Source organism: Lipotes vexillifer, unplaced genomic scaffold, assembly GCF_000442215.2.
Source record: "Lipotes vexillifer unplaced genomic scaffold, Lipotes_vexillifer_v1.1 scaffold1586, whole genome shotgun sequence".
Classification (NCBI taxonomy): Eukaryota; Metazoa; Chordata; class Mammalia; order Artiodactyla; family Lipotidae; genus Lipotes; species Lipotes vexillifer.
The window spans coordinates 184,187-197,467 of record NW_006792103.1 but is presented as its reverse complement, the minus strand read 5'-3'; the positions used below and the strand labels follow the sequence as shown (position 1 = coordinate 197,467).

The window sequence follows — 13,281 nt, the reverse complement described above, 5'->3', positions numbered from 1 at the left end:
TGCACAGTCTCAAGCAACCATATATTATCAAGGACAAGCTGGTCCAACTGTCTATGGTGTGACATCACCCTATTCACAGACAACTCCACCAATTGTACAGAGTTATGCCCAGCCAAGTCTTCAGTACATCCAGGGACAACAGATTTTCACAGCTCACCCACAAGGAGTGGTGGTACAGCCAGCCACAGCTGTGACTACAATAGTTGCACCAGGGCAGCCTCAGCCCTTACAGCCACCTGAAAAGGTTGTGACAAATAACCTCTTGGATTTACCACCCCCATCTCCTCCCAAACCAAAAACCATTGTCTTACCTCCCAACTGGAAGACAGCCCGAGACCCAGAAGGGAAGATTTACTAGTACCATGTGATCACAAGGCAGATTCAGTGGGATCCTCCTACTTGGGAAAGCCCAGGAGATGATGCCAGCCTTGAGCATGAAGCTGAGATGGACCGGGGAACCCCAACATATGATGAAAATCCCATGAAGACCTCAAAAAGGCCTAAGACAGCAGAAGCAGACGCCTCCAGTGAGCTGGCTGAGAAAAGCAAACAAGTATTCAGAAAAGAGATGTCCCAGTTCATCGTCCAGTGCCTGAACCCTTACTGGAAACCTGACCGCAAAGTGGGAAGAATTACCACAACTGAAGATTTCAAACACCTAGCTCGCAAGCTGACTCATGGCGTTATGAATAAGGAGCTGAATAAGTTACTGTACAAACCCCGAGGACCTGGAGTGCAATGAGGATGTGAGACACAAAACCAAGGAGTACATTAAGAAATACGTTCAGAAGTTTGGGGCTGTTTACAAACCCAAACGGGACACTGAATTAGAGTGACCTTCAGGGCCAGGGTGGGAGGACGGGCAAGCTGGTAGGAGAGACTCTGGGGAAAAGAAATCCCGTGGGCCCACTCTCGCCACCCCACTGTCAGGGTTGTGCTACTGATGACACATCACCCTGGGGAATTCAAACCTGCAGAATGAACTCACAAAAATGAGCTCCATCTACAACAAGCGGTCCCTGGTTGTGAGCTGTTGGTAGAGGCCATCTGAGGCAAGGGTTTAGGCCCTTGAGACCTTCCCTTCTGAGACCCCGGCCAGGCCTGACCCCACTCTCAAGGCTGGGTCTCCTCCTTGGCGGTGCTGTCAGCGCACAGACTCATGCGCATCCCCACCCACGACCCTTTACCCTGACAATCTGTATTATATTTTAATGTATATGTGAATATATTGAAAATAACTTGTCTTTCCTGGTTTTTGGTTTTTGGTTTGCTTTTAAGCCTCTGCGTGCTAGGATCACAGAAGACTTTGTAAGGATGGTTTAAGTTCTCCTGCAAGGTTTAATGTGTTATCATGTAAATATTCCAGAGCAGGCTGCCTTGTGGTTTCGGCCAGCCTTGTGCTATGTTGATAAGATTGATTTACTGCTTAAAATCACTTTACTTGGGCTTCCCTGGTGGCGCAGTGGTTGAGAGTCCACCTGCCGATGCAGGGGACACGGGTTCGTGCCCCGGTCCGGGAAGATTCCCACATGCCGCGGAGCGGCTGGGCCCGTGAGCCATGGCCGCTGAGCCTGCGCATCCAGAGCCTGTGCTCTGCAACGGGAGAGGCCACAACAGTGAGAGGCCCGCGTACCGCAAAAAAAAAAAAATCACTTTACTTTATCCAATTTTTACTGAACTTTTTATGTAAAAAATAGAATCAATTAAAGAAAAAAAAAGGATAAGTCTATGCCTTCAACTTCTAACAGGTGGAAGAGTTCTCAGTGCTTTCTGAGAATCTGCTTCCCAGGTTATAATACTGAGTTTGACTCCAACAGAATTCCAGTTTTCTTAATTTGATAGTTAATTGAATTTTGGAGAAGGTACCGTTACAGACAACCACTGGCTGGTGAGAAAGTTTGCTGGGTTGCCTGTGCCAGAACTGGTTTAGGGTCATCTGATAAACAGGAAACAATCACCTAGGACACAGGTAAGCCAAGGCATGTAAGCAGGTTGCTGAGGAAACTGGGATGTTTCTGCGGGTGCCAAGCCAGGGCGGACATTGCCCACCTTGGAAAGGTCTCAGGAACAGCTCTGCAGGGGGCAGGAAAGTCAGGCCTGGTCATGCTTGGGAGTGTGCGTGGTGAGGGCTGTGGGTTGCTACAGCATGAAGCCAGAAGCACGCGGTGTGCCTCGTAAGACCACAGCAAGTTGATAACCAAAGCTCCTGGGCTGGGGCTACAAGGTAGTCAAAGGACTGAGCACTCTGGGTGTGCAACTGGAGAATGAATTTGGAGCTGGGAAGCAATAAGTTCATAAGCAGCTCAGTCGACCCCTTTGACTTCTCAGCTTTCATATGCACCATTCTACACACATTTCAACGCCTGTCCAGCAAAGAAACTACATTTTAGCAAGGAACAGCTAACCCTCTGATAAGTGAAGTTCTTGCCCTTCCCCCAGGTAAAACACAAAGCCCCAATGGTCATTGAATCCATTGCTGCCTATATTAATTAGGCCTCAATTTCAGTCTTAGGTCCCACTAAAGACTACATTGTAAAGTTGACCTCCACCTAGTGTTATATAAAATTAAAATGGGAAGGAGAAGTTAGAATAAACACATACATATAACAGAAAATATGCAAAGCTACCAGTCCTGGTTTCTGTAGTTATTCACGAGGTCAGAGTTGACGTCTATAGCTTCCACCTTCACCCACTTATTTCCTGTTTTCCTTGCCCACAGCCAGAACCCACAGCTCCATCCAGATTCTTTACTGGTAGAATGATTCAATCCTTCCCTTCTGAATGGTCTGAATCCTCAATTGTCCTGCCTTTTTCCAGTTCCTGTAGCTTTCTATTGATCTTTACTGTTGGCATGGAAGTATTGAAGGGAACCTCAGAAAATCTCCTGGGTTCCAGAGAAAATCTCCTGGGTTCCAGAAAACATCCTCCTTGCTTCCATTATAAAGGCAACCAATTTCCTGCGGTAACTGAGATCATAACACCAGTAGATTAACCTTTTTCACCTGTTGGTTCAGTGGTATAAGGAGTGTAAGATGGCCAGGGGGCAGTCTGTGGTAGGCAGAATTCTAAGATGGATCCCACAATTCCTGCCCCCTGGGGTAAACACCAGTGTAATTTCCTTTGAGCATTGTAGGGGCCTGTAAATACAATTGGATATCACCTTCATGATTATACAACAATATGGCAAAAGGAATTTTGCAGATGAAATTAGGGTCCCTAATCAGCTGACTATAATTCAAAGGGAGATTATCCTGGGTGGGTCCAACCTATCTCATCAGGGAAGTCTTTTAAAAGCAAAAGTTCTATTCTCCAGAATAGATCACATGCTATGCCACAAGACAAGTTGCAGTAAATTGAAGATTAAAATCATATGTTGGGCTGCACCCCACAGGCCTGCAAGGCTTGTAGTTGCCAGCCTCAAGACTGAAGAAAGAGCCTAGAGACAGCAACAGAGACATCAGTGACTTATTGGACAAGGGATCTTACACACCTGAAGCAAGGTCCTGGAGCAACACCTCACGGTTTGTGGCAGACAGCAAGCAGGGCATGGCAGCAGTCTTTGCTACCCGGGGGAGGAGGAGGCTACCATTTATAGGGGGAATTAACGGTCAGGTTGGCTCATAAATCAGCAGAGAGACCAGCAGCTGGGGCAGGAAGCAAGCACATAGGCAGTTACTAATTAAGCCCTATAATTAAGAAGACTGGATAGTCATGTGAGTGAAGCAGGTACTGGCTGAACAGGGGCTATACAGAGCAAGAGGACAGTCATCTTGAATGGCGTGGTCAAACACTCCACCCTTACATACCCTGTGCGACCTCTATAATCTTGGCCCATACTTCCTCTGCCATATCCCCAAGGACAGGTAGGTAGAAGTGCAACTGCAACCAAACACCACAACGGCCAGCCTTGTGCTATGTTGATAAGATTGATTTACTGCTTAAAATCACTTTACTTGGGCTTCCCTGGTGGCGCAGTGGTTGAGAGTCCACCTGCCGATGCAGGGGACACGGGTTCGTGCCCCGGTCCGGGAAGATTCCCACATGCCGCGGAGCGGCTGGGCCCGTGAGCCATGGCCGCTGAGCCTGCGCATCCAGAGCCTGTGCTCTGCAACGGGAGAGGCCACAACAGTGAGAGGCCCGCGTACCGCAAAAAAAAAAAAATCACTTTACTTTATCCAATTTTTACTGAACTTTTTATGTAAAAAATAGAATCAATTAAAGAAAAAAAAAGGATAAGTCTATGCCTTCAACTTCTAACAGGTGGAAGAGTTCTCAGTGCTTTCTGAGAATCTGCTTCCCAGGTTATAATACTGAGTTTGACTCCAACAGAATTCCAGTTTTCTTAATTTGATAGTTAATTGAATTTTGGAGAAGGTACCGTTACAGACAACCACTGGCTGGTGAGAAAGTTTGCTGGGTTGCCTGTGCCAGAACTGGTTTAGGGTCATCTGATAAACAGGAAACAATCACCTAGGACACAGGTAAGCCAAGGCATGTAAGCAGGTTGCTGAGGAAACTGGGATGTTTCTGCGGGTGCCAAGCCAGGGCGGACATTGCCCACCTTGGAAAGGTCTCAGGAACAGCTCTGCAGGGGGCAGGAAAGTCAGGCCTGGTCATGCTTGGGAGTGTGCGTGGTGAGGGCTGTGGGTTGCTACAGCATGAAGCCAGAAGCACGCGGTGTGCCTCGTAAGACCACAGCAAGTTGATAACCAAAGCTCCTGGGCTGGGGCTACAAGGTAGTCAAAGGACTGAGCACTCTGGGTGTGCAACTGGAGAATGAATTTGGAGCTGGGAAGCAATAAGTTCATAAGCAGCTCAGTCGACCCCTTTGACTTCTCAGCTTTCATATGCACCATTCTACACACATTTCAACGCCTGTCCAGCAAAGAAACTACATTTTAGCAAGGAACAGCTAACCCTCTGATAAGTGAAGTTCTTGCCCTTCCCCCAGGTAAAACACAAAGCCCCAATGGTCATTGAATCCATTGCTGCCTATATTAATTAGGCCTCAATTTCAGTCTTAGGTCCCACTAAAGACTACATTGTAAAGTTGACCTCCACCTAGTGTTATATAAAATTAAAATGGGAAGGAGAAGTTAGAATAAACACATACATATAACAGAAAATATGCAAAGCTACCAGTCCTGGTTTCTGTAGTTATTCACGAGGTCAGAGTTGACGTCTATAGCTTCCACCTTCACCCACTTATTTCCTGTTTTCCTTGCCCACAGCCAGAACCCACAGCTCCATCCAGATTCTTTACTGGTAGAATGATTCAATCCTTCCCTTCTGAATGGTCTGAATCCTCAATTGTCCTGCCTTTTTCCAGTTCCTGTAGCTTTCTATTGATCTTTACTGTTGGCATGGAAGTATTGAAGGGAACCTCAGAAAATCTCCTGGGTTCCAGAGAAAATCTCCTGGGTTCCAGAAAACATCCTCCTTGCTTCCATTATAAAGGCAACCAATTTCCTGCGGTAACTGAGATCATAACACCAGTAGATTAACCTTTTTCACCTGTTGGTTCAGTGGTATAAGGAGTGTAAGATGGCCAGGGGGCAGTCTGTGGTAGGCAGAATTCTAAGATGGATCCCACAATTCCTGCCCCCTGGGGTAAACACCAGTGTAATTTCCTTTGAGCATTGTAGGGGCCTGTAAATACAATTGGATATCACCTTCATGATTATACAACAATATGGCAAAAGGAATTTTGCAGATGAAATTAGGGTCCCTAATCAGCTGACTATAATTCAAAGGGAGATTATCCTGGGTGGGTCCAACCTATCTCATCAGGGAAGTCTTTTAAAAGCAAAAGTTCTATTCTCCAGAATAGATCACATGCTATGCCACAAGACAAGTTGCAGTAAATTGAAGATTAAAATCATATGTTGGGCTGCACCCCACAGGCCTGCAAGGCTTGTAGTTGCCAGCCTCAAGACTGAAGAAAGAGCCTAGAGACAGCAACAGAGACATCAGTGACTTACTGGACAAGGGATCTTACACACCTGAAGCAAGGTCCTGGAGCAACACCTCACGGTTTGTGGCAGACAGCAAGCAGGCTATGGCAGCAGTTTTTGCTACCCGGGGGAGGAGGAGGCTACCATTTATAGGGGGAATTAATGGTCAGGTTGGCTCATAAATCAGCAGAGAGACCAGCAGCTGGGGCAGGAAGCAAGCACATAGGCAGTTACTAATTAAGCCCTATAATTAAGAAGATTGGATAGTCATGTGAGTGAAGCAGGTACTGGCTGAACAGGGGCTATACAGAGCAAGAGGACAGTCATCTTGAATGGCGTGGTCAAACACTCCACCCTTACATACCCTGTGCGACCTCTATAATCTTGGCCCATACTTCCTCTGCCATATCCCCAAGGACAGGTAGGTAGAAGTGCAACTGCAACCAAACACCACAAATGCAATACAGACAGTCCAACAGGTGGGCAAGCTTTGGAACCAGGAGCTTATCAAGTCAATTTTTCATGGACTCTCAGAGGTTGACAATGGCATTTCGCTGTAGAGCCAGCAATCAAACTCATTTCTCGGTGAGGCCACCACTGTCACGCAGTCCACAAACAGATTCCCTTCACTCAGAGAAGGACAAGCTGCAAGATGTCTAACAGGCACAATATAGGGAAGATCATGACCATTAAGCAAAATACAAGCAGTAACATCATTCTGAGGTAATGCCACCCCTGTCTGCACGTCTTGTCCTGGCCTGCAATACCATACCACCTGCCCACCCTCAGTCTCCACAGCCAGTGCCGAATACTGGAGAGGTGGTGTAACGGTACACAGGGTTAGTATAATGATGCCTTTCTACAGTAGAGGCCTGGATTAATTACCTTAGTAATCTGAGGTGGGGCTGGGTAGAAGACAGGTGAAATCTGTAAATCCCTTTCTGATCCTATTCCCCAATGGGACAGCAAACCCAAACCACTGAGGACTTACCTTAGGACTTGCCAGTCCTAAGGGCTATTTATAATATGTTCCCCTGCGGATAGATCCTGTGAAGGGCAAAAATGAGTTGCTGTCCTGACCTGTAGTTGGCAACAGTCCTTCGGTGGTCAATAGTTGAACTCGAACGGTGTTGACTAGTTACCTCTGGGTTAACATGGCGTCGGCACTGGGATAACTGCTCCTGGGATGTGTCCACGTGTTAAGAGTGAGTTTCCCACCTCAACTGTTGTTTAAGTAGTCTCTTCATAGCCCGGCAGCAGTGGGGTTGTAAGGCAGGTGGAAATGCCCCTGTATGTCCTTTGTATTGGCCCATTCCTGAACTTCATGGCCAATAAAGTAGATTCCTTGGTCACTATCGATGTCCACGGGGATCCTATATGTTGCATACAAATGAATAGTGGTTTTTTGCATGCTCAAAGAATCAGGTAGGTTTTTTGTAATGTCTTCCACCTGTTGTAATGTATCGTAGACTGCATATAGCTGTTGTTCCATCACACTCTATCATTGCTCTGCCCCCTTCCATAGTTGGGACCAGAAGCCCAAGGGCACTCTTATTATTTCGCTGTTGCCACAGACCTCAACCAAACACTCCCGGGTAACGGGCCATGTTAATTCACAGGTCTGTCTCTGAATTCATATCCCTAAAGCCTGTGTCTCTAATTGTTTAGGGGTGGTAGGTCAGGGGTATGCTTGTATTTTGTAGATAATCCAGGTCCTTGAGTTTTGTCTCTATTCACCAGCCACCACCGTGCAGTCAGATGAATGAGGAGCACTGGGCTGCTACTTTTAAACTGAGAAAAGACTGAGTTTAACAGGATATCATCAACATAATGGAAGAAAAAGACATCTCCCATGGTACACAGCTACCACAAGGCCCCACATGCTAGTAGACCCTCCTCCCGGGACAAGAGAAACTTACACATGAAGCAAGGTCCTGGAGCAACACCTCACTGTGCGTGGCAGACAGCAGGCAGGACATGGCAGCACTCTTCACCACTCCGGGGAGAAGGCGGCTACCATTTATAGGGTGAATTGATGCCAGATTAGCTCATCAATTACCAGGGAAACCGGCAGCTGGGGCAGGGGGCAAGTAGGTAGGCAGTTACTAATTAAGCCCTATAATTAAGAGGATTAGAGAGTCATGTGAGTAAAGCAGGGACTGGTTGATGAGGGGAGGTACAGAGAGCAAGAGAACAGCCATCTTGAGGGCCTGACCATACATCATAGCAAGCATCTTTTCCGACCACAGTGCTATGAGACTAGAAATCAACTACGAGGAAAAAACTACCCAAAACACAAACACGTGGAAGCTAAACAATATGCTACTAAACAACCAATCGGGCATTGAAGACATCAAAGAGGAAATAAGAAAATACCTGGAGACAAATGAAAATGAAAACACAATCCAAAATCTATGGAATTCAGCAAAAGCTGTTCTAAGAGAGAATTTTATAGTGATACAAGTCTACCTCAGAAAGCAAGAAAAAAATCAAATCAACAATCTACCCTTACATCTGAAGAACAACAAACAATACTCAAAGTTAGTTAAGGAAAGATATCAAGATCAGAGCCGAAATTAATGAAATAGTGACTAAAAAAAAAAAAAGAAAAGATCAATGAAATTAAGACCTGGTTCTTTGAAAAGATAAACAAAATCGATAAACCTTTAGCCAGACTCATCAAGAAAAAACGAGAAGGACCCCCAAAATAAAATCATAAACAAAAAGGGGCAGTTACAACAAACACTACAGAAGTACAAAGGATCATAAGAGATTACGATGAACAACTACATGTCAATAAAGTGGACAAACTAGAAGAGGACAAATTCCAATAAAGGTACAATCTCCTGACTGAGTCAAGAAGAAGTAGAAAATATGAACAGATGAATGACCAGGAATGAAATGGAGTCTGCAGTAAAAAATCCCCCAACAAACAAAAAATCCTATCCTTCTCAAACTAGTTCAAAAAATTGCAGAGGAAGGAACCCTTCCAAACTTATTCTATGAGACCAGCATCACCCTGATACCAAAACTAGACAAAGAGAACACAAGAAAACAAAATTACAGGCCAATATCACTGATGAACACAGATGCAAAAATCCTCAACAAAATGTTAGCAAACTGAATTCAACAACACATTAAGAGGATCATACACCATGATCAAGTGGGATTTATTCCAGGGATGAAAGAGATTCAATATCTACCAACCCATCAGTGTGACACACCATATTAACAAACTAAAGAATAGAAATCATATGATCAGCTCAATAGATGAAGAAAAATCTTTTGACAAAATTCAACATCTATTCACGAAAAAAAAAAGGCCACCTACTGAATGAAAGAAGATATTTACAAAGACAAATATTGTTTGGTTTCACTTATATGTGCAATCTAAAAAAACAAAACAAATGAACAAGCACAACAAGACAGAAACAGAGTCATAGATTCAGAAAACAAACAGCTGGTTGCCAACCAGACTTATCATGGCGATTATTCTGAAATGTATAGAAATATCGAATCACTATATTGTACAAAAGGAACTAACATAGTGTTGTAGGTCAATTAGGTTTCAAAAAGAAACAGACAAACTTATGGAAAAAGAGATCAGATTTGTGGTTACTAGAGGTGGGGATTGAGGGGAGGGGGAAGTGGATGAAAATAGTCAAAAGGTACAAACTTCCAGTTATAGAAATAAGTACTAGGGATGTAATGTACATGATAAATGTAATTGACACTGCTGTATGTTATCTGTGAAAGCTGTTAAGAAAGTAAATTCTAAGTTCTCATCAGAAGGAGAAAAAAACTTTTTTCTCTTTCTTTTATTTCGTATCTATATGAGATGATGGAGGTTCACTAAACTTATTGTGATAATCATTTCAAGATGTACTTAAGCCAAATAATTATGCCATGCACCTTAAACTTATACAGTGCTGTATGTCAGTTATATCTCAAGGAAACTGGAAGGAAAAAAATGTTTCATAATATCCCATGCTGGCTAGGGTAGGGAGAACAGAAATTCTCCAACACTATTGGCAGGAGTGAAAATTGTCACAATAATTGAGGGTAAGTCAGTGATATGTCAAAATTTGAACCATGCTTCCTCTTGGACCCAGGGATAAATTGCCCTACAGGCACTCTTGCAGAAATGCCCCAGGACATACTGTGTGTGCAAGGAAATTTCACTGCAGCATTGTTTGAAACAGCGGGAATAGAAAGCAATGTTAACAGTCAGTCAGTCACTAGGGTCTAGCTAAATAAATGATGATCTATTACTACAATGGAATGCTGTGCAGCTGTTTACGAGGATGAGGTAAACATACATTTGTCTACATGAAAAGACATTCTTGGGACTTCCCTGGTGATCCAGTGGTTAAGACTCTGGGCTTCCACTGCAGGGGGGAACGGGTTCGATCCCTAGTCGGGGAACTAAGATCCTGCATGCTGCACTAGCGGCCAAAAAACCCCCCAAAAACAAAAAAAATCCCACCAAAACAACAACAACAAGAAAAAAGATGTTCTTAACGTTAAATGAAAGATAAAAACATGTTTCAGAACAATAAAAAAGCAGAAGAGCTCTCTTGCTAGTCTGGAAGCAAAACAGCCATGTTGAGATACGAGGGGCCACGTGGCAAGGCCCCGAGAACGACCTCCAGGTGCTGAGAGCCATCCCCAGCTGACAGCAAGAGAACAGGGACGTTAATCATGCAGCTGCAAGGCACCGAGTTCTGCTAACAACCACATGACCTGTGCAGAGGACCTTGAGCCCCAGATGAGATTGCAGCCTCAGCCAACACTTTGATTTCAGCACAGTGACACCCTGAGCAGAGGACTCAACTAACCTGTGCCTAGATCCTTGACCCACAGAAACCATGGGATAAAGACATTTCTGGTATTTTAAACACATAGTCCCATCTTCCAATTCAGTGGAAACATTGTTGTATCCCCTGGCAGAAGCATTCCCTTATTGGATACTTAGATATCCAAACCAGCAGAGCTCAAAGTTGTCAGGACAGGAAGCAAAAATCTGCAAATGGGTTATAAGATGTAATAGTGAGAGAAGCCACTTCCACTTCTGCCACTTGTATTCTGGCTACAGGAGCGAGAACACCATGTAATGCTTTCTGATCCAAAGCATACACTGCACCTGTAAGACAGAACCCCATTCTTTCAGGATGTTGTCTACCAACTGGTACCATCAATGAGTCCTCAGTAAGCCATTTCCCCTCTCATTTAGGCCAGTCACTTCCAGGTGATGGGGGATGTGGAAAGACGAGTTAATTCCATGGGACAAGCCCTATCGCTGCATTTCTTCACTGTGACATGAAGTTTCTTGATCAGAAACAATGCCGTTTAGAGACTTACCTGGTGGTCCAGCAGTTAAGACTCCACGATCTCAATGCAGGGGGGCCTGGGCTCAATCCCTGGTCAGGGAACTAGATCCTGCATGTCGCAACTAAAGATCCCGCACGCGGCAATGAATATCCCACATGCTGCAACAAAGAACCAGCACAGTCAAATATATATATATATAATATATATATATATATTATATATATATATTGTGAGTCCATGAATGGTAGTGCTAGCAGAAGCATTAAGGGCAGGGAAGACAAATCTGTATCCAGAATATATGTCTATTTCCATGAGAACAAATCTCTGCCCCTCCACGATAAAAGTCCAGTGTAATCATCCTGCCACTAGGTGACTGGCTTGTCCCCCCTGGGAATGATGCCATATTAGAGACTCCAGGCTGGACTCTGTTGGCCCATTAGGCACTCAGCAGAAGCACTAGCCAGGCCAGCCTTAGTAAGGGAAATTACATGTTGTCGAATCCATACATAACCTCCATCCTTGCCACCTCAGCCTCTTTGTTTAGGGGTCTATTGAACTAGCACTGGAGTGCTGGGGAAAGAAGCTGACTCACATCCATAGCGAGTTATTTTGTCCACCTCATCATTAAGAGCCTCTCGTGCAGTTGATGTCCTTTGGTGGGCATTCACATGGGCCACAAATACCTTCACAGTCTGTGCCAATTCAAAGAGGTCTTCACTAATGTTCTGGTCTCCACTCAATGTGTCCTTAATCCCAGTCCCCATTTGTCACAATTTTTACCCATCTTGGTTAACTTCTACCTATCTTCAACATTATTTCATCTAGACCCCCCTCTCACCCACTTTTCCTTTCCAGGTTATTCTGAAGCAAATTCCAGACATCATATCACTTTATGCTGAATATTTGTGTCTCTGAAATATAAGTGCTATTTTAAACTAACCACAAAACTCCTTCACATCAAACCCCCAAATCACTTTATATCAAATATCTATCAATGTTTAAATGTCCCGAACTACCCCAAGCATCCAAATAAAGTCCAAACACCGAAAAGAGTTAATATCTATTAAATCTTTTAATCCATGTTTTCCTTTTTCTCTTCTGCTGCAGTAGATTTGTTGAAGAAACCCAGTTGTCTTTCAAGTTTCCCATAGTCCTGATTTGCTGATTATAATCCTGATATGTCAATTAACATATTCTTCTATCCCCTGTATTGCCTAAAATTTAACGGTTGTATCTGGAGGCTAAATCAGATCCAGGTTTGATTCTTTCTTGCACAACAACTTCTTGGGTAGTGTAATGTGCTCTCCTTAGGGGGCACATTGTCTTTTTCTCATGCTGGAATGTTATCAGTCATTGATGATCATTGCTAGAGCCCTAAAACCATGCAGGGTTGAAAAGAGGGATATCCTATCACTTTCTTCATTTGTTATCTATACCAATATATAGTGCTATAAAATACACACACACATTCTATAGAGAAATTTTCCTTCATCAACAAGTTGGTTACCCAGAAATACAGTTCATGTAGAGAAAGCAGAACAAATGCTTTGCTTTTTTCCCCAAATTTCAAAGTAAGTTGATTTCCTGGCATCCTCTAAGTTGACCAATGAATTTTATTTTAATATCATTATGAACTCATGCATTTAAACATATCTGATGTGTTTCAAACCATTCCAGTTGTTATCTTCATTGATGATTAAATCGTATCATCTCTACCAGTGAGAACCAATCCACATTGGCTCTTGGATCCTGTTGAGTTGTCTTTCATAGTTGCCAAATGGTATATAGAGACCACAATCTGGGCATTACTAGTTTGGTCATTATTTCTGGGTCTTTTCAGTAAACAAAGCTAGGAGATTCTATTGTTAATTGTTTTATAGCTTTATTTAAGACAAAGTAACTTATGAGTTCATACTGACACTTCCAAGTCAAGCCCAGGATTTACTTAACTTTATCAGTCTTACACCTGTACTTACTTCATCATGAATTCTTTCTG

General features: G+C 43.8%; 1 pseudogene; it reads left to right on the top strand.

The window, feature by feature from the left end:
* LOC103078789 (histone-lysine N-methyltransferase SETD2 pseudogene) overlaps positions 1-836 on the top strand; it is a 5,860-nt pseudogene extending 5,024 nt beyond the window's left edge.
* The last annotated feature ends 12,445 nt before the right edge of the window (positions 837-13,281 follow it).